The following is a 21,106-nucleotide window of genomic DNA, read 5'->3' on the forward strand; positions in this document are numbered from 1 at the left end:
TAGACCAAGCCCTGCATTTGGCTCCTCACTCAGCAAGGAGTCTGCTTGAGATTCTCTCTCTCCCTCTCCTTCTGCCCCTCCCCGCTGTTCTCTTTCTCTCTCTCTCTCAAATAAATAAGTCTTTAAATCAGGATGAGTCTTATGTTCAAGGGCAAGTCACAGTTTAATTGGCAGAGTTTTTAATTTCTTGTTACTCCGTGAAATAAGGGTGTAATTGATAGCATCTTAGACTGGGCAATAAATATTATTTTGAATAACTCCTACAAATTCTGAAGACTATAGATTAGATATTTCATCTCCAAATACTGACCTATCCTTTTGGTTCCTACCAGCATTATCTAGATCACACTTTGTCCTCTCCCATATCTCGTCTTGAAATAACTCTCTGTCTGGTTCCTAGCTCTAACTTCTATCTTCAATAATACCTACAAGAGACTCTATCCATAGAAAGGTTTTCCTAGTTTCCTAGCATTTCTCTGTACAGAAACATTACCACCATCCACTGTTCTAAGAACTTTATGTGAATTCACTTAATCATAATAAATTATCATTTATTCTCCATTTTAAATATGATAAAACTAAGGCTCTGAGAAGTTAAGTAGCATTCCCAAGATGTTATAGCTGCTAAGTGGTGGAGTTTGGATTAAAACCCAGGGAGTCTGGCTCCAAAGCTTGTTTCTCTAATGATTCAAGACTCAAACTCAAAATCTGAAACTGAAATCATTTTTCCCTACATTCAAATCATGCTCAGTTCTCACCTTGTCCTAGAGGCCTCACCAGATGTCATAAGTTAGAATTAACTCCTCTCTCCCTTCCTTTCTCATTGAACAATCGCTGCTCATCAGAGACTCCATTCTCAACCCTCCTCTCTCCCTCATTCTCCCTTCTCCTTTATTGTAAACCCTGAAGGATATCTCTGTATCTTCTCACAGAAACACTGGGAGCTGTAAACAAATGTGTGCATGGATTTGAAGGCATCGCAAATGGATTTTGGGTATCTTAGAGCTCATCTGGTTCCACCTCTTCATAAAGATGAGAAAACTGGAGATCAGACATACTAACCAATGTTTCCCAAGCCATTCAGATACTTAATTACAAAGCCACAACTCCTGGTCTAGAAGAATCTTTTCATAACTCTTGTTGTAGAATTATTTCTAATCTACATGTCATTCCAGATACACCAGTGATGGTGTTACAAGATTGACAGGACTTTCCAGTTCAGGAAAGAAGGAGCAAAGGAACTAGTGAAAACAAAAAAAGGAAGTGGGAAGAGCAATTACACTTGCTACTCCCCTGTACCTTAGAATTTGTGACCTCTTCAGGAAATTTTCAGGCAGGGCCAGAAGCCAGCAGCCTTCTGAGTCACAAGGCCATAAAATCTGTGCTTGAGCATGTGCAACCTGCAACAAAATGACATTATTACAACTAGTCATTTACTCTAATTGTACCACGCCAAAATAATTGGTGACTGAGGGTAAAACAAAGGTCATAGCAGACTTGCCCCAGTATACCCTTTTCATTTACACTTTCAGTTTGGTCCCCTGATGCACAGGCCATGACCGTCTGTCTGCCACTGCTGGCTCCTTGAGGCTGGTTGCAAAAGATGGTCCAGTCTCCCCCAACAAGGTGTAATGGAGGACTATGTACCTAACTGATACACTCAGCTTCTGGAGGGGAGTAAAACCTTGTGGTTGAGAATTATGGTTGTCCCCTGGAGGAGAAAGGATAGTCTAAGGACTAAGACATACAGCCAGCCTTTTATGTAATGGGGCAGTGCTTTGCATAGCCAGAGTTGGATCCTGACTTGGCGTATTTTTTCTGATTTTATATTTTCATGGGGCTTCAGCAGGAATGAAGCAACCCTCTGGGAGATGGCAAGTTGAGGCAGCGCATGAATTCATAGTTTCTTTTTTTTTTTTTTTTTAAGATTTTATTTATTTATTCGACAGAGAGAGAGACAGCCAGCGAGAGAGGGAACACAAGCAGGGGGAGTGGGAGAGGAAGAAGCAGGCTCCCAGCGGAGGAGCCTGATGTGGGGCTCGATCCCAGAACGCCGGGATCACGCCCTGAGCCGAAGGCAGATGCTTAACCACTGTGCCACCCAGGCGCCCCGAATTCATAGTTTCTGCCCATGACTACCCAAAACAAGTAACCCTCAAAATTTCTTAAGGTGTTATTCTTAGTCCATGGTCTTGTAGATATGGTAGAACTTGAGGAAGTTTCTTAAGAGTAGAGGGTAGTATTTTTATATTTCAGGTTTATATGAATTGTTCTCATAGGGAAAAAAAGATACCAGGTCCACCATCCTTCACAGCTTCTCTCAATAAGCAGGCTTTAACAATGTATTTCTGCTGAGAGTACATCTGGTCACTGTATCAATTTTGATAAAAAAGGAAAAACTGAACAATGTGATCTTTGTAATGAGTCCATATCATTTTTATCCCTGGTCAAGTAAGCTTCACAAATTTCTATGAGAGTGCAATTCTGTCATGTAAAACAGTAGGGCCAGCGTTGCCTAATACATACGGGCTTGGAAAAACAGCCCTATAGAAATTTTCTAGAAATCTTTCTGCAGGAGGAATATAGTGGCCATTTCATATACAAATTAAATAGGAGGGTATTTTTCTACCTGTTTCTGTACTGTCTTCCACTCTCTGTCCTCTTTTTTGCTCAGAATGAAGACTCTCTCCTCCCCAACAGACACATGTATACACACACACACACACACACACACACACACACACACACACACTCTTCAACTAAGTTGTGGAGAACCTGTCTCTACTGGCATCTCTAAAAGCTGATCCCTTTTACCTATTTGCACTAAGCCTTCCCTAGTTCTTTTCTACCCTGTTTTGATAACTTCCTTTCTGGTTCCTGTATCCAGTTTCTTCCTCTCAATGTTCCCAAATGTCTTTATTTAAAATACACATTTAATCTCTTAGTATTTCCCTACACAAAAATCTCCAGTCACTCGGGGTGTTCCATCCTATATACCAGGAGTTGGCAATTTTTTTTAATAAAGGGCCAGATAGCAGGTATTTTAGGTTTTGCAAGCCATATGATCTCTATTATAATGACTCAACTCTGTTGTAGTACAAAAGCAGCCATAGACAAAACATAAATGAATGTACACGGCTGGGTGCAATAAAATTTTACCTGCAAAAGCAGATAATAGCTGGATTTGACCTGCTGGCTGTAGTTTGCTTGACCCACTATTAACAGGCACAGCCACTCTTCAGCAAAATTTGTTCCCTTCTCCTGGCTCCCTGATATCTGCCTGTGGTTAAATCTATGTGCTTGTGAATTGACTCAGAAGGCAGGCTTATTCAATTTATCCCAGGAGGCCCCCAGACCCACCTAATTTCTGACTCTGAAATATATAAACACAGCGTTGTCCATCAGGATAAACTAGGAGGAAGACTCACCAAGAATCACCAAATATCTACAATATTTACACCAAAATATCTACAATAGAGGCAGGGAAATGAAGACTTCTAAGAAGAGTTTTTCTACCAAGTGACTGGAGGGAACTGATTATAGGACAGTAGTATTTTATGACAGGCAAAAGGAAGAAAAATAACAACAGTAACAGTTTACACGGAAAGCAGAAATGACTGGAGGGAAGCTGTCAAGGCAGAAAAAGCTGCCAAAAAGGTTTTCTCTTTCTATTCACCTGCTTTTAAGGACCTCTGGCATAGTATAACATTCAAGAGCCTGGGCCTTAGACTCAGGCTGCCTAAGTTTTGAATATTGGCTCAATCACTTACTTTCTGTGTGAATTAAAAGCAGGTCTGTGTCATAATTTTTGCATGTTGAAACAGGGAATGATAATCGTACAATCTCCAAGAGTTTTTGACATGATCAAATTAAGTGTATACAAAACACTTAAACCAGGGCCTAGCACATGGTAAGCAGTCAGTAAATGTTCACTGGTATTATTATGGGAATCTGGGGACACAGCCAGCATTCACAGGTCTGCCAGATAGTAATGAGCCTGCAGACTCTGGAGTGGCTAGTTCTGCCTCGGTGACTGTGCTCCAGACCTTCTGTTCAGACACAAGACAGTTTTGGCCACCAAACAGACCCAAAGGCCTGCTGCTCTAAAATTTTAAGGAATTAAGCGTTTAGCCACAACACAGGAATAAAAGGGTTCTTTCAAATAAAGAACTCAGTAACAACACATTTTCTTCTGCCAATCAAATTAGTGGCCAATTCTTACCGATTTTATCACGCCCCAAACCAAGCTTTTTTTGTTCTTACTCTTCTTGTCCCACATTTAGGCATTTATCTTTCAGCTAGAATACCTCCTGCTTTCTGTTTCACTCTCTTCAATCTATCCTCCACTCTCCTCAGGGTGATCTTTGTACAAATCAGATTCCAATATATTTTTCACTGCCAAAATTGAGAACTTTCATTTCTCTTCACTACTTGATGAATATATCCCAAATTCCTCTGTTGGGCATTCAAGGTCCTTTACATGTTGGCTCCATGCTACTATATTTTAAGCGCATTAGGTCCATACTTCATTAACTCTGCATGGTCAGTATTTTTATATTGAATTTATTTTAAATTTATTTTTAAAATTAAAATACAGCAGAAAATTATTTTTGGATGTACAGGTCAATGAATTTTAACACAGGTATAGATTCATATAACCATTACTATAATCATAATGAAGGATAGTTAACCAAAAAAACTATTCCCTCATGCTAATATTTTCTATTCAGACACTACTATACCTCTTTATCCCTGGGAACCACTGATCTATTTTCTTGACACTTTAATTTTGTCTTTCCAAGAATAGCACATAAATAGAATCATACTCTAGGTGACATTTTGAGATTAGATTTTTTTTAACTTAGCATAGTGTCTTTGAAAATCATCCAAATTGTATATATTAATAATTTATTCCTGTTTGTTGCTGAGTAGTATTCTGCGGTATGAATATACCACAGTTTGTTGAATCATTTACCTATTGAAGGGCACTGGGGTTCTTTCTAGCTGTTATAAATAAAGCCACATGAATACTGGTGTATAATTCTTTTGTGTGTGGACAGGAGTTTACATCCTCAATACATGCTCAATAATGCAATTGCTGTCACATGGTAATTATGTATTTAATTTTTTAAGAAACTTCCAACTTGTCAAGGAGAAGGCAACTGAAGGCAGTCAAGGGCCAGCTCCTCCTACCACCCCCCAAAATGGGACAAGCTCACTCCACAGGAGAAATAGTGAGGATGCTATATGAGGTGCTGGCAGTGGTACAGATAAGACTGTAACAAAAAAAAAAGTTTATAGCTTTTTTTTCTCAAGCTCATCTATAAATAGTATAAGAAACAGAATAGTGGACCTCCTTCATTGCCCTCCCCCATAAGTTGACAGCCATGGCAAGAAATCTTGTTACCTCAGAAAGTGTGATTTACCTTGATTATTAGTATTGGGGGTTTGTGGCCTGAAAGATTGCAAAAAAAGAGATATAAAGTTCTTCACTTTGTAGGGCTAGGACTGTAGAAAAATACAGAGCCTTAGAAGCAAATACTTCCCTCTCGACCCCCCCACCATAGGCTATCAAGCTGCTTTACCTGCCTCCATTCCTCCAGGACTGGTGGAACTTTAGGGGAACACAACTGTGAAAAATGGTCCTAGGTAGTGGGTTTTAAGGGCCTATGCTACATTTAAATCATTCTGTGACAAGAATTTGAGCCACTTCCAATTATAAATGTTGGACGAATGGGGTTAATGTGGATAAAGTGCCAGAGCAGGGCAGCAGTAGAGTATAATGATTAAGAGTGTAGGCGATGACAGAAAATGGCTCATATACCTATGTACGAAGAACTCTCAAGAACTGAGTAAAAAAAAAAATAGAAAAAGAGATCTGACGTGGTTATCAGAGGTGGAGGGAGAGGGGGAATCGGAGGAAGGTGGACAGAAGGTACAAACTTCCAGTTATAAGATAAATAAGTACTAGGAATATACTGTGCGACTTGATGACTACAGTTAACACTGTATGCTGTATGATATATAGGAAAGTTGTTGAAATTAGAGTAAATCCCAAGAGTTCTCATCACAAGGAGAATTATATTGTATCTATATGAGATTATGGATGTCAGGTGAACCTACTGTGATAACCATTTTACCACATATGTAAATCAAACCTTCATGTTGTATGCCTTAAATTTATACAGTGAATTATGCCAATTATTTCTGAATAACACTGGAAAAAAAATATTGAGTGAACAAGACCATCCTCCCCAAAAGACCAAAACCCAAGAGAAAAAAATGGGGAAAATATGTGAATAGACAATTCACATAAGGGATATAAAAATGGTCCTTGAGTATATGAAAAATGTTTAAACTCACTCAAAATTAGAGAAATACAAAGTAAAAATACAGAGACACCATTTCTCACATATCAGACTGGCAAGAATATGATGCTGCTTTCTGCCGGGTGAGACTATGAGGGAATAGGCCCTCTTATACATTGATGGTAGGAAGGCAAACTGCTACGACTCTTCTGGTGGTAAATCTGACAATTCTAACAATTCTATATATGACTTTATTTTTAAAAAAATCACACTTTGGGGCACCTGGGTGGCTTAGTCGGTTGAGTATTTGTCTTTTGTTCAGGCCATGATCTCAGGGTCCCGGGATTGAGCCCTGCGTCAGGCTCTCTGCTCAGCAGGGAGTCTGCTTCTTCCTCTCACTGTCCCTCTGTTCTCTCTTTCTCTTTTTCTCAAATAAATAAATAAAATCTTTAAAAAAATAAAAATTAAAAAATCACAGCTTTATTGAGATATAATTCATACTCCATACAATTCACCTATTTAAAATGTACAATTCAGTTTTCTTTTTTAGTAAAGTCACAATGTTGTATAACCATACTACAATAAATTTTGGATTATTTTCATCACCCCTAATAGAAACTCCATACACATTAGCAGTCACTCCTCATTTCCCCTCATTCCATTCCCCACCTATAGCCCTATGCAATCACTAATACCTATTTTTTGTTTGTAAATAGCAAAGAGGTATATATGAGGATATAAGATTGAACATTCACAGAAATTATGGGAAGAATGCTGAACTTGCCCAGGTTGTGAAATTGAGGATTCAAGATACATTTACCTAAATTCCCGAGGAAAAGGAAACTCTGAGTGATATCCGTATTAAAAGTGAACAACACCAAGTATAGCCCTACTACCATTAGGTCAAACCTGCTTTCAAAATTCTGAAGGAGGAGTTTTTGAACTATGTTGAGCCAAGGTATTCACACGATTCCAGGGAAAGTTTCTTAAGTTCTATACTGAGAAGCCCTCCAGACAATCAAGGAAATTCAGCAGTTCCTAAGGTTTCTGGATATTATTGATAGTTTCTCCATCATCCTTGTATAATGATTACTTCACTAAATGATTTGTCCAGGAAAGGAAAAAGTTATACAGAACAGCCACATTTCAGGAGATGAACTATTTCTTCCATAATATTGGCCTAAATAGATCCATCCATTTACCCTGGCAAATTCCTCCTCTCCCTCTAATTTTCAAAAAAGGCTGGTCATGGAAAAAGGCAGCTACCCAATGTGAGAAAAAGACATGGATACACTACCTTGAACGATCCCAGAATTTCATGGAAGTCTAATCATAATTCAGAGCAAGAGATACTGGAAAAACTGTCTATGCCAAGGAAGGTAGACTCTCTTTTACAAATACTTTTAACTTTTCCTTTCCCAAGACCCGAGTCAAAACAGACACAAATATCAAAGAGGTGGCAGAGGACTCCTGTCCTGAAAGATTATCTGGCCTGGGAATATTTTGGTATCAATGTCAGTTGTAGCACAGCAGACGGGTACTGTGCAGAAAAGTTAATGTAGCAGACCTGAGACTGCTATTCTTAGAAAAAGCTTACTTATCAGGTTGGTCCTTGGCTGGCATCTGGCAATTTGGTTTTTGGAGTATTTCCAGTCAACAATTAACCGATTAGGGTGGCTCATGGCACCTAGACTATTTGTGCAAGCAATGTGGTTTAATCCTAAACACCTGCTTTCCTTCCGGGGGTCGGGAATTTTGGTATGTGCTAAAAAGAGAGTGCTTATGTGATTAGACTCCAGTAAAGATCTTGGGCACTGAGTCCCTAATGGGTGCTTATAGGAGACAATATTTCACATATGTTGTTGCAGTTTTGTTGATGAGAGAAGAGTGCACTCTATGTGACCCCTCATAGGCAGAAAAGAGCATAAGGAAGCCCACACAGGGATTCATCCAGATTCCACCGGTGTCTTTTTCCTTTATGGTCTAGCTGTGTATCCTGACTGCATCACTATAATAGATCTAAACCGCAAATAAAACTATATATTGAGTCCTGTGAGCCCTTCTACCAAACTGCCAAACCTGGAGATAGTTTTGAGGATCTCTGACATATGATGCTTTTTCACCTAGCCACTCACAGATAACGCCAATGGTCAAAGAGTGGTCTAAGTCCTGGGGAAATAGCCTCTACTTCAGGTACGTAGTTCTTTCACACTACCCGAAAGGGCCACAGCAACCCATTCAAAACTCTGAATATGTTAGTAAGTGAATAATTCATTCATGCAACAAATGTTTGTCTAGTACCTACTGTATGCAGGTACCATAGTCTCAGACTGAGGACAGGCCTGGAAGGCCGAAATTATTACTATATCCTATGCTGACCAACAAATTCTTCATGCGATACCATTTTATTGGACTTCAACATGGATTTTTCTCCTTCCTAAAGTGTTTTTTTAAAGATTTTATTTATTTATTTATTTGAGAGAGAGAGAGAGAGTGCAAGCGGGCACGGGGTGGGGAGTGTCAGAGGGAGAGGGAGAAAGAGTCCTAAGCAGACTCCATCCATACTGAGCACAAGCCCGATGCAGGACTGGATCTCACAACCTTGAGACTGTGACCTGAGCGAAACCAAGAGTTGGATGCTTAACCGACTGCACCACCCAGGCACCCCATTCCTTCCTAAAGTTTTAATACTGTATTGGAAGTGACAGGCATTGTCATTAAGATGCTATATTTTATCCACTTTGCTGGACTCCCACTCACAACTACTACTGTCCTATTATTTATCAAAGAAGTATTCCATCTCCATGAGCTTCATAATAATCTGAAATTTGACCAAGACCCTCACTTAATATCCTGATCTGAAAAGTACTATTCAGAGCCCTCCACATGTAAATCCATACCTCTCTATCATCCAATAACTGGAGAACAACAGGTGAATCAACAGGCATGCTTTATACAAGTTCTGGAAATGCATCCACACTGTTATACCTCCTCAAACAATATGACTAATTCTACTCTACTACACTCATTTTGTTTATAATAATTCATTACATTATTTACCCAAACACTGATCCACAACTGTGATTTTCACCCCCACAGCTTCCCCATGTCATTAAGCAAATACCACATCACTAGCAAGTCCACTTAGTACCAGAAAAGGTAAAGGCCACTCAAGAAGATCTATGAGACAGTATGCTGAATAGCTCCAGGAGAGATATAAAAGTGTGACATGTTGTCTTGCTGTCTTTCAGACACATCAGCATCATCCCAACCCTATAAATAATATCTGTAGCTATTGAAGACCATGCTAGCCTTTTAATTTCCAATTGTTTTCTACTCAAACAGTTTTAATATCTCTTTCTCCTGTCCCTTCTAGGTCCAGAACATCAAAGCCATCTCATGCCTCTCCATCTGTTTGGGAAACTCCATATGGGAACCAAAATACATGGTAAAACAAGTATTAGACTCCCACTGAGACTAATCAGCCCCAATACTTGGTACAATTGGATGGGTATCAGCTAGAAGAGCAGTTGTAGGAGCTTTCTTGTCACCATAAAATACTCCACAGGGGCGCCTGGGTGGTTCAGTCAGTTAAGCATCTGACTCTCGATTTCGGCTCAGGTCATGATCTCAGGGTCATGAGATCAAGCCCCATATCAGGCTCCACACTCAGCATGGAGTCTGCTTGAGATCCTCTCCCTCCGCCCCCCAACTGCTCATGCTCTAAATTAATTAATTAATTAATAGATAAATAAATACAAACACTCTAAAATATGTCATAATTTTCCTTTAGGCAAACCTGGGAACAGTGTGCCCCAACCCAGGAAAAAGTATTATCTGTTCTGCCATTGTTCCTTTAATCTGACTGACACACTGAAGTATCACACCTCAGCCAACTCATAAAACCAAGCTATAAACGCTAACAGGCATTCTATCAATCACCTCAGATCTCCCTCACTACTTCTCAAAACACACTGTCATTTTGACATTCTTTTTCTCAAGCCCACCCACCCATCCACCCCACTCACTGCTGCCATTGATCCTAACTCATTTGCATTTGTTCCTCTCATCGTTTAATGTCTTTGGCTCTGTGTGTCTGGCTCTATGTCTTGGCTTCAAATTCCTGCCTCTACAACTCTTTGATTTGAAATAACCTCCAGTCAATTTGCCCTACTTCTTAGTCCTCATCCTTCATACATTGTTTTTAGCTTAGTTTGTTTTCTGGTTTGGGCATCCCAAGATGGTAGTGGGCATCCCTGCTACCATTGGGCCCCACAAAACCCCCACCTCTATCCTGGCCAATCTCCACTTATTTCCATATAGAGGCTGGAGGAGATTTTGATCCTCTAGTTTTTATGTCTGTTATTTGGACTCTGGTATTTGAACTTTGTCTTTCTCCTAGACTAGTAGATGGCACACATCTTCCACAAAGAGTAAAAATTTCAGGCCAATAAATTTTAGGCCATATAATCTCTGTCACAACTACACAACTATGCTGTTATAGTGCAAAATTAGCCAGAAACTATAGGTTAAAAAATGGACATGAATGTGTTCCAATAACACTTTATTTTTAAAACAATCAATGGATTATCTCTCTGGCTCTTGACCTCCCATGTTACTCTGGATATGATCTATCCCTGTCATAAGCACTCTGCCCCAGGCTATTTGATTGGTGCCTAGGCAACTATATGAGAGGAAGAATTACACAAAATTTATCATGTCTAAAAATTAAAGTTATCTTCCCCCACCAAAGCTGTTCTCACCACAGCCCTAGCATGATTACTAACAAACCTTGTTCACTCAGGCATTGAAGTTATAAATGTGGTTGTTAGCTTTGATTTATCCCCTTTCTCAGCTGCCAATTGGTCAAGTTCTATTGATTTTTTCCCCCAAAACATTCTTACATTTGCCTGTTCTACTTCCTCCCCACTTCCTTTGTCACCCCTCGATTTAGTCCACTGTAATATATTCTAGCAAGACCAGATTACTTGCAGTTACCCAAATATACTGTAATGTTTCACAAATCCACTACATACTTCCTTTTTCCTGGAATCCCATCCCCCTTAACTCCTACTCCAACTTTTTAAATTCTTGGTGAACTTTTATTCACTATTCAAAATGCAGCTCAGACTTTCCCTAACACATGTAACCATTGCCTCTTTAAGGCTACTTTGTTTAAACAGTACACCTTTGATATCTCCAAGAGATATGTTCCAAAAGTGAAAACTCCTAAGTAATAGAAAATGTAGATTAAGATGGTAGACTAGGAGGTCCTCCACACACATCCCTTTAAAGCAACAATAATTTGATAGCAATCCACAGACAGGAGCACCTTTGAGACAGCTTTGAAATCCAGGTAAAAGATGTAAAATCCCAGTAGAGTCCAACAATAAGGAGGGTCATTTTGAGAAGGCAGTCATATGCCTAGGTGGTAGGCTTGCCAATTGTGGTCTTGGGTACAGAAATAGAAACAAACCTGTCCCCCTGTGGACTCAGCTACAGCCCCATTTGGCCTTGGTCCTATCGTCAGCACCATCTGCCAAGGGAACCAGGAAGAGATATGCCCACCCATGCCCTAGGTAACAGGCTCACCAACATTGGTCCAAATCCCAGCACTGAAGAAGTCTTGTGGTTCAGCTCTACCCTCTGTCAGCCATGGTCTGAGAGCAATCCTGCCCACCAAGGGATCTGGCAAGAGGCACACGCATCCATACTCCCATACACAGGCCTGAAGACTTTGGACCTGGCTGTGGACATAGAGCAGCACTGTGACTTGGTTCCAGCCCTTCTCAGGTACAGTCCCGAGCCATTTCTGCCCAACAGGGAACTTCCCAGTAACCTAGTAGGAACCCTCTAAAAGACCCAGGCAGGAGTTACATCTATGCACCTGGTGTAACAGGCCTACCATCTGCAGACCCTGAAAAAGAATGTTATCCTAGCACCAGTCTTACTGAACAAGGTCCTGGAGGCAGCCCCACCAGCCCAGGCACGAGGCAGGATCCACAACTGCCTAAGCCACTGGTAACAGAACCCCCAACCAGTCCCCACTCTGAACCCAGCAACAGTCACATGACCTACAACAACCCTACTCAACTGAAGTCTTGGATGCAATACTATCAGCTCAGGGATCCAACAGGAGAAGGTCTTTACCTGTCAAAATCAGTCTGTAAAGACCATAAAAGGTGTTTGCTCCTTTAAATGCACAGATACCAATATAAGACTACAAGGATCATGAAGAATCAAGGATATGACACCACCAGAGGAAACTAATAAATCTCCAGAAACCGATCCCAAAGAAATGCAGCTCTATAAACTGACAAGGAATTCAAAATAATCACCCTTAAAAAGTCAAATGAGATGCAAGAGAAACAGATAACTAAACAAAATCAGAAATAACTGCATGAAAATGAGAATTTTAATAAAAAATAGAAACCATTAAAAATGAACCTGAAGCTAATGAATACAAGACAAAAACTGAAAAATTCCATATGGAGCTTCAACAGCAGACTCAATCATGCAGAAGTAAGAACCAGCAAACTTGAAGGCAAGTCATTTGAAATTAGTGAGTTAAGGGAACAACAAAAAAGAAGAATGAAAAAGAGTGAAGAAAGTCCATAGGGCCTATGTGACAATACAAGCATACAAATGTTACATGCATTAGGAGAAAAGAAAGAGAAAGGGGCAAAAAAGCTTATTTAAAGAAATAATGGCTGAATGCTTCCCAAACTTTGGGATGGATATGGATATACACACTCATGAAACTCAAATATATTCAAACAAGATCAAACCAAAGATTATCCCAAAACACATGATAATCAAATTGCAAAAAGTCTAAGACAAACACAGAATTTTGAAGCAGCAAGAGAAAAGCCACTTGTCATATAAAAGGAAACCCCCATAAGGCTACCAGCAGATCTCTCAGCAGAAACCTTGCAGGATGGGGATGCGTGGGTGCCTCAGTTGGTTAAGTGTCTGCCTCCGGCTCAGGTCCTGATCCCAGGGTCCTGGGATGGAGTCCAGCATCAGGCTCCTTGCTCAGCGGGGAGCCTGCTTCTCCCTCTGCCTGCTGCTCCCCCTGCCTGTGCACACACACTCTCTCTCTCTCTAACAAATAAATAAATAAATAAATAAAATCTTTAAAAAAAAAAAAGAAAGAAAGAAAGAAACCTTGCAGGACAGGAAGGAGTGGGATGATATGTTTAAAGTACTCAAGGAAAAAAGTGCCAACGAGAAATACTACATCCAGAAAAGCTGTTGCTCAGAAATAGAGAGATAAAGACATTGCCAGACAATTTAGAGCTGAGGAAGATCATCACCACTAGACCAGCCTTACAAGAAATCCTAAAGGGAGTTCTTGAAGTTGAAATGAAAGAAAGCTTCCCAGAGTCCACAGTCTCTCATGGTTCATTCCCCCTTCTGATTACCCCCCCTTTCTTTATCCCTTTCTTCCCCTACCGATCTTCCTACTTCTTATGTCCCATAAATGAGTGAAACCGTATGATAATTGTCTTTCTCTGCCTGACTTATTTCGCTTAGCATTATCTCCTCCAGTCCCATCCATGTTGCAGCAAATGTTGAGAAATCACTATTTCTTCTTAAATAATAATTTCTTTCCAGTGATTTATGAAGGTCTTTTATCATACCTTAAATGCATCAAACTGTTTGACATTGTTTCTAGATATTCTATTTTGTTCTTTTGGCGAGCCTGACTACACTTCATAATCCTTTTAAAGTACTGTAGTTTTATGTACTCTATAGCTCAAAGAACCAGTCTCTCCATATTATTCTTTCTTTCCCAAGTTTTCGGAACTCTGCCTTCTTATTTTTCCAGATATCCTTTTTTCTCCCAAGTTTCAAATATGTGGGGTTTTTATTATAGTTGACTTTAACCTGTAAATCATTTTTGAAAAATGAAATACTTTACATTACTCTGGCTTTTCATCAAGGATTATCTGTTTAGCTTTTCTTTTAATACAAAGCAAATTTTCATGTATGATATACATATGAAACATCTATAAAAATATAAGTATTATGAGGTAAAAATAAAACGATCTGTAATGTTAAAAAAAAGAAAAGAAAGAAAGCTAAGAAACAGCATGAAAACATATGAAAGCATAAAGTAAAAGTAAATATATAGTCAAATTCAGAACATTCTAATACTATAATAGTTGTATGTAAATCATTGAATTCCAGAAAAACGTTAAAAGACAAAAGTATTAAAAATTTACTATAGGGGCACCTGGGTGGCTCAGTTGGTTAAGCACCTGACTCTTGATTTTGGCTCAGTTCAAGATCTCAGGGTTTTGGGATCGAGCCCCGTGTGGGACTCCACACTCGGTGAGGAGTCTGCTGGAGATTCTCTCTCTCTCTCTCTCCCCCTCTGCTCCTCCCCCAACTCATGCTCTCTTCTCTCTAAAATAAATAAATAAATCTTAAAAAAAATATAGCTACAATAATTTGTTAATAGATACACAATATAAAAAGATGTGAAGGGTGATACCAATAGTATAAAATGTGGGAGAGGAATAAAAGTATCAAGTTTCTTCAAGGGGCTGAAGTTCTTATTAGCTTCAAACAGAAATGTTATAATTATGTTTTATGTAAACCTCATCGTAACCACAAAAATACCTCTAGTACATACACAAATGATAAAGATAAAAAAAATCAAAGCATATTATTAGAAAAAATAACAAAAAAGAAGACAGCAGGAGAAGAAAAAAGGAGCAAAGAAACTTAAAAATGCAATCAGAAAACAATGAACAAACTGGCAATATTAAGTCCTTATCTATCAATAATTACTTTAAGTACAAATGGATTAAGTTCCACAATCCAAAGACATAGAGTGGCTAAATGCCTTTTTAAAAGTCCTTTTTTTTGTTTGTTTTTAAGATTTTATTTATTTATTTGACAGAGAGAGAGACAGCCAGTGAGAGAGGGAACACAGGCAGGGGGAGTGGGAGAGGAAGAAGCAGGCTCCCAGCGGACGAGCCTGATTGGGGCTCGATCCCAGGACTCCAGGACCACGCCCCGAGCCGAAGGCAGACGCCCAACGACTGAGCCACCCAGGCACCCCTAAATGCCTTTTAAAAAGTTCTAATAAGACGCTGCCTCCAAGAGATTTACATTAGCTTTAAGGGCATGAGACAAAGCAGGGATGGGGCTCAAGATCCCTAACCCAGAAATTCACAGGAAAAAAATCACAACAACCCAGTTCTCTAGCCCAGCTTGCAGGTGTTTCTTGACATCAGGAAGCCAGAAGCCGCAAGCTCCAAACAAGCCCCATAGCCCAGCTTACAACCAGTTCTGCTCCTGCAAAAACTAGACCAGACCAGCCTGAGCAACAGTGGACCCCAGCACTGACCTTTCATCGACTTTTTCCCTGATTATAATGCTAAAAATCATGCCCAGGGGTAGAGATTTAACATGCTAATTAGACATTCAATGTATAATAAAACATGATCTTTAAGTGTGCAAGATCTGATAAGTCCCTGCCTGTGGAGTTATTCTTAGAAAATATATTATAAGCCCCAAGGAGTGAGTATGGAAGCAGCCGAAACATCAGCAGCGTTCCTGTTCTTGGGCTGTTGAACTCAGTGGCCTGGTAGGAGCAGGATACCACGATCCCCAGGGGCAGGGCATCACTTAGGAGCTATGAAAGAATGTAACCCTCAGTCTCCCCTCTCTTCACCTGGCGATTGCCGGCCCAAACATCCCACTCTTCCCTCATCCCATGACTGACTCTCTAGGTACCTATGCATAGAGGAAAATGCAAGCTGTTTCAAGACATTTGCCATCCCTTTGTACTCCTTTCCCATGCTTGGAGGCATCTGTCCTTGCTTTTCTGATAAAAAACAAAACAAAAGCTATGTGCAGGATTCAGCTGCTGCTGCTTTCCCTTGCAGAGGCAGCCCTGCACAGCTGCTCAGATTGGCGTCTGAGAACTTTATTTCAGTGTGTGATGACACCTGCCTCTACATGCTTAAACATCACTCTTTTCCCCACCTAAGCCTGTTTAAAACTCTCCCTACCTCTCCTCAGACAGACAGCCTGAGAATGCTTTCCTTTGTGCTGTCTCCCTTGTGCTCAAGCATAAGCCCCAATCGCTTTGCCTGGAACTCCTGTTAGGCCTCTTGTCAATTTTTTGTTGCTTGGAGAGCCCAAGGGCCCAGTTTAGTAACAGGCACACGTTGGCTGAAAGTTAAGGGATGAAAAAAGTTATTCCATGCAAACAGTAACCAAAAGAGAGCAGAAGTGACTGTACGTATATTACGTAAAATGGGCTTTCACTCAAAATCTATCACAGTAACCAAAGAAGGTAACTATACAGTGATAAAGGAGTCTATTCATCAAAGGATATAACAATTGTAAATATAAATGCAGTCCATATTGGAGCACTTAAGTATATAAAAGGAATATTAACAGAACTGAAGGGAGAATTAGACAGCAGTTCAATGAAAGTAGGGGACTTCAATACTTCACCTCAGGGAACTAAAACAAACTAAGATCAAAGTTACCAGAAGGAAGGAAATAATGAAGATTAGAACAGACATAAGTTACTAGAAACTGAATAAACAATAGAAAAGATCAATAAAACTAAGAATTGAGGTTTTGAAAATAATAAGCAAAATTGACAAATTTTTAGTTACACTAAAAAAGGAGGGACTTAAATAAATAAAACTGTAAATGAAAGAGGAGACATTGCAACTGATACCAAGAAATAAAAAGGATCATAAGAGATTACTGTGAACAATTATACACCAACACATTGGATGACCTAGAAGAAGTGGATAAATTCCTAGAAATACACATCCTACCAAGACTGAATCATGAAGAAATAGAGAATCTGAACAAACCAGTAATGAGTAAGGATTTTGAATCAGTAGTCCAAAATCTGCCAACAAGAAAAGTCCAGGGCCAGATGGCTTCACTGATAGATTCTAACAAACATTTAAAAAGAACTACTGCCAATTGTTTTCAAACTCTTCTCCAAAAATTGAACAGGAGGGAACACCTCCAACTCATTTTATAAGGCCAGCATTACCTGAACCAAGGCCAAAGGAGGACACTAAAAGAAAAGAGAAGTACAGGCCAAGATTCCTGATGAACACGGATGCAAAAGTCCTCAGCAAAATACTAGCAAACCAAATTCAACAGCATATAAAAAGGATCATATACTATAATCAAGTGAGATTTATGCCTGGGATGCAAGGATGGTTCAATGTATGCAACTAATAAATGTGATATACCACATTAACAGAATACTGAATAAAAATCATATAACCATCTCAATAGATGTGGAATATACATTTGACAAAATTCGACATCTTTTCATGATAAAAACTTCGAACAAATAAGGTATGGCAAAAAGTCCTTCAACATAATAAAGGCCGTATATGATAAGCCCATACCTAACATCATATTCAATGCTGAAAATCTAAAAGCTTCTCCTTTAAGAAACAAGACAAAGATGCCCACTTTTACCACTTCTTTGCAAAATAGTACTTAAAGTCCTAGCCAGAGCAACTAGGCAAGTAAAGGAAACAAAAGGCATCCAAATCATAAAGGAAGAAGTAAAATTGTTGTTGTTTGCAGATTACATGGTCTTATATAGAGAAAACTCCAGAGACACCACCAAAAACCTGTTGGAATAAATGAATTTAGTGAAGTTGCAGGATATAAAATGAACATACAAAAATCACTTACACCTCTATATCCTAATAATAAACTATCTGAAAGGGAAGTTAAGAAAACAGTCTCATTTATAATTGCATCAAAAAGAAAAATACTTAGAAATAAATTTAACAGCAGAAATGAAAAATCTATACACTGAAAACTATAGGACATTGGCGAAAGAAATTTGACAAGACACAAATAAATGGATATCCAGTGGTCCTGAATTGTGAGACTTACTATTGTTAAAATGCCCATACTACTTAAAGTGATCTTCAGATTAAATGCAATCTCTATCAAAGTTCAAGTGGTATTTTTCATAAAATTAGAAAAAAATTATAAAATTCACATGAAACCACAGAAGACTGAACAGCCAAAGGAATCTCGAGCAAGAAGAACAAACTGGAAGCATCACACTACCTTTCAAAGTCTATTACAAAGCTCTTGTAATCAAAACAGTATGACACTGGGATAAAAACAGATACGCCGTCCAATGGAACAGAATAGAGAGTCCAGAAATCGACCTACACATATGCAGTCTGCTAATATTTGACAAAGGTGCTAAGAATGCACAATGGAGAAAGGATAGATTCTTTAATAAATGGCACTGGGAAATTTGGATATTCACATGGGAAAGAGTAAATTTGGAACCTATCTTACATCATACACAAAAATCAACTCAAAATGGATTCAAGACGTAAATGTATAATCTTAAACTATAAAACTTAGAGAAGAAAACATAGGGAAAATGTTACCAGACATTGGTCTTGGCAATGATTTTCTGGATATGACACCAAAAGCAAATGTAACAACAACAACAAAAAGACATGTGGAATTTTATCAAACTAAAAAGCTCCTGGACAGGAAAGGAAACAATCAACAAAATGAAACAGCAACCCACAGAACGGAAGGAAAAATACTTACAAATCAGCTGAATTTCATGAGTTCTTGCAAACAGCGGGGCTTAAAGCCTGGAGTTTTCAAGGTCAGCCGATTTGGCTGGGGTAGAGCCCTGAGGGAACTGCCCTGCTCCTGGAGAAAAGGCAGGCAAACACCTGGGGGCAGACAACACAGAAACAGTGATTTGAAGAACCCCTGGTACAAACCGGGGAAGGCAGGGGAGATTATTCACTCCTCTTGGAGTGCTTCATCGGGAGGCAGCTTTCATAGAGATGGCTCTCTGGGAAGAAAGGAACTGGCTGGTGCCATTTCCCTCCCCCACGCCTCAGCATAAACACAGAGCCACATGCAGGAAGCAACCCAGCGCCAACAGTGGCTGCCTACTAACTTATTTACACCAAGACTCACCCTGCTGCACTCTGGCTGCACTGCCCCTCTCAGTCACACTTGCCTCCATCCCAGTGAGACAGGCATCTCCCCCAGAAGACAGCACAGACCCTTGACCCCACCACATATCCCAACCAGAGAGTTCTGCAGGGCCTCAGTTCTCATGGAAGTGGTGTCAGGTCTCATTTCACAAACAGACCAGAGCACACCTAGTTAAAACTCACCACAGTCAGGCCAGGGACCAAACACTGCACACAGCAGGCAAGGAGAGCCTCCATGGACGACTGGCCTGAGGGATAGAGCAGACAAAACACAATAGCACAGTGCAAACAGCACACACCAGAGACACTCCCTGAAACATCAGGCCCTGGACACTACATGACCTCTTCCACATAAGGCCACTACTTTCAGAAGCAGGAGACATAACTGGCTTTTCTAACACAGAGAAGTCAGAGGCTTAGACAAAATGCCTAGATGGAGGAATTTATCTCAAATGAAAGAACAAGATAAGGCCATGGCCAGAGATGCAACCAAAACAGGTATAAGTAACATGCCTGATGGAGAATTTAAAGAACAATCATAGGCATATTCACTGGCCTTCAGAAAAAAATACAAGACATCAGGGAGACCTTTACCACAGAGGTCAAAGAGTTAAAAAAGAATCAGTCAGAGAAGAATAATGCAATACATGAGATTGGAAACAGGCTTGATGCAATGAACAGCAGGTTGGAAGAAGCTGAGGAATAAATTAGTGACCTAGAAGACAAAATAATAGAAAACAATGAAGCTGAACAAAAGAGAGAAAGAAGAATTATGCAACATGAGAATAGACTTAGGGACCTCACTGACTCCATCAAATGTAATAACAATTGTGTTATAGGAGTCCCAAAAGAATAAGAGAGAGAAGAGGGGGCAGAAAATTTGTTTGAAGAAGTAACAGTTGAAAACTTCCCTAATCCGGGGAAGGAAACAGACGTCCACATCTAGGAGGCACAGAGAAATCCCATCAAAATCAACAAAAGCAGGCCAACACCAAGACATATTGCAATTAAATTTGTAAAATATAGTGTAAAGAAAACATCTTAAAAGCAGCAAGACGCAAGAAGTCCTTAACCTACAAGGGAAGACCCATAAGGCTAGCTGGAGATTTCTCAACAGAAACTTGGCAAACCAGAAGGAAGTGGGATGATATATTCAAAGTCCTGAATGGAAAAAAATCTGCAGCCAAGAATACTCTATCCACTAAGGCTGTTATTCAGAATAGAAGGAGACAGAGTTTCCCAGACAAACAACCACTAAAGGAGTTTGTGACCACTAACCCAGCCCTGCAAGGGAGATTAAAGGGGACTCCTTGAGGGCAAAAGAGAGACCAAAAGTGACAAAGATAAGAAAGGATCAGAGATAAGTCTCCAGAAACAATGACAAAACAAGTAATAAAATATCAATAAATACATATCTATCAAGAATTCTACTTTAAATTTGAATGGACTAAACACTCCAAACAAAAGACATAGAGTGTCAGAATGGATAAGAAATAAGACTCACCATAGTCCTAAAGACACCTGCAGATTGAAAGTGAGGGGATGGAGAAACATTAATCACCCAGAACAATGTCAAAAGAAAGCTAGAAGCAGTATAATATGACAAACTAGACTGTAAAACAAAGACTGTAAAAAGAGACAAAAAGGGCACTTTATACTCATAAAGGGAAAATCCAAGAAGATATAACAATTGTAAATATTTATGCACCCTACAGGGGAGTGCCCAAATATATAAAATAATTAATAACAAACATAAAGGAACTCATTGATAATAATACAATAATAATAGGGGAATATAAC

The 21,106-nt window shown here is 39.5% G+C and overlaps 1 long non-coding RNA gene across 1 annotated transcript in view; it reads right to left on the minus strand.

Annotated features, from left to right (window-relative positions):
* The window catches only part of LOC148106920 (uncharacterized), a 200,532-nt gene that overhangs the window by 174,275 nt on the left and 5,151 nt on the right, over window positions 1–21,106 (minus strand). Inside the window, exon 2 of the long non-coding RNA XR_015723435.1 lies at window positions 1,300–1,400. This is a non-coding gene — a long non-coding RNA (uncharacterized LOC148106920). The remainder of the gene's footprint in view (window positions 1–1,299; window positions 1,401–21,106) is intronic.

The sequence above is a fragment of the Ursus americanus genome, chromosome X, assembly GCF_024610735.1.
Source record: "Ursus americanus isolate L20-20 chromosome X, mUrsAme1.1.p, whole genome shotgun sequence".
Taxonomy (NCBI): domain Eukaryota; kingdom Metazoa; phylum Chordata; class Mammalia; order Carnivora; family Ursidae; genus Ursus; species Ursus americanus.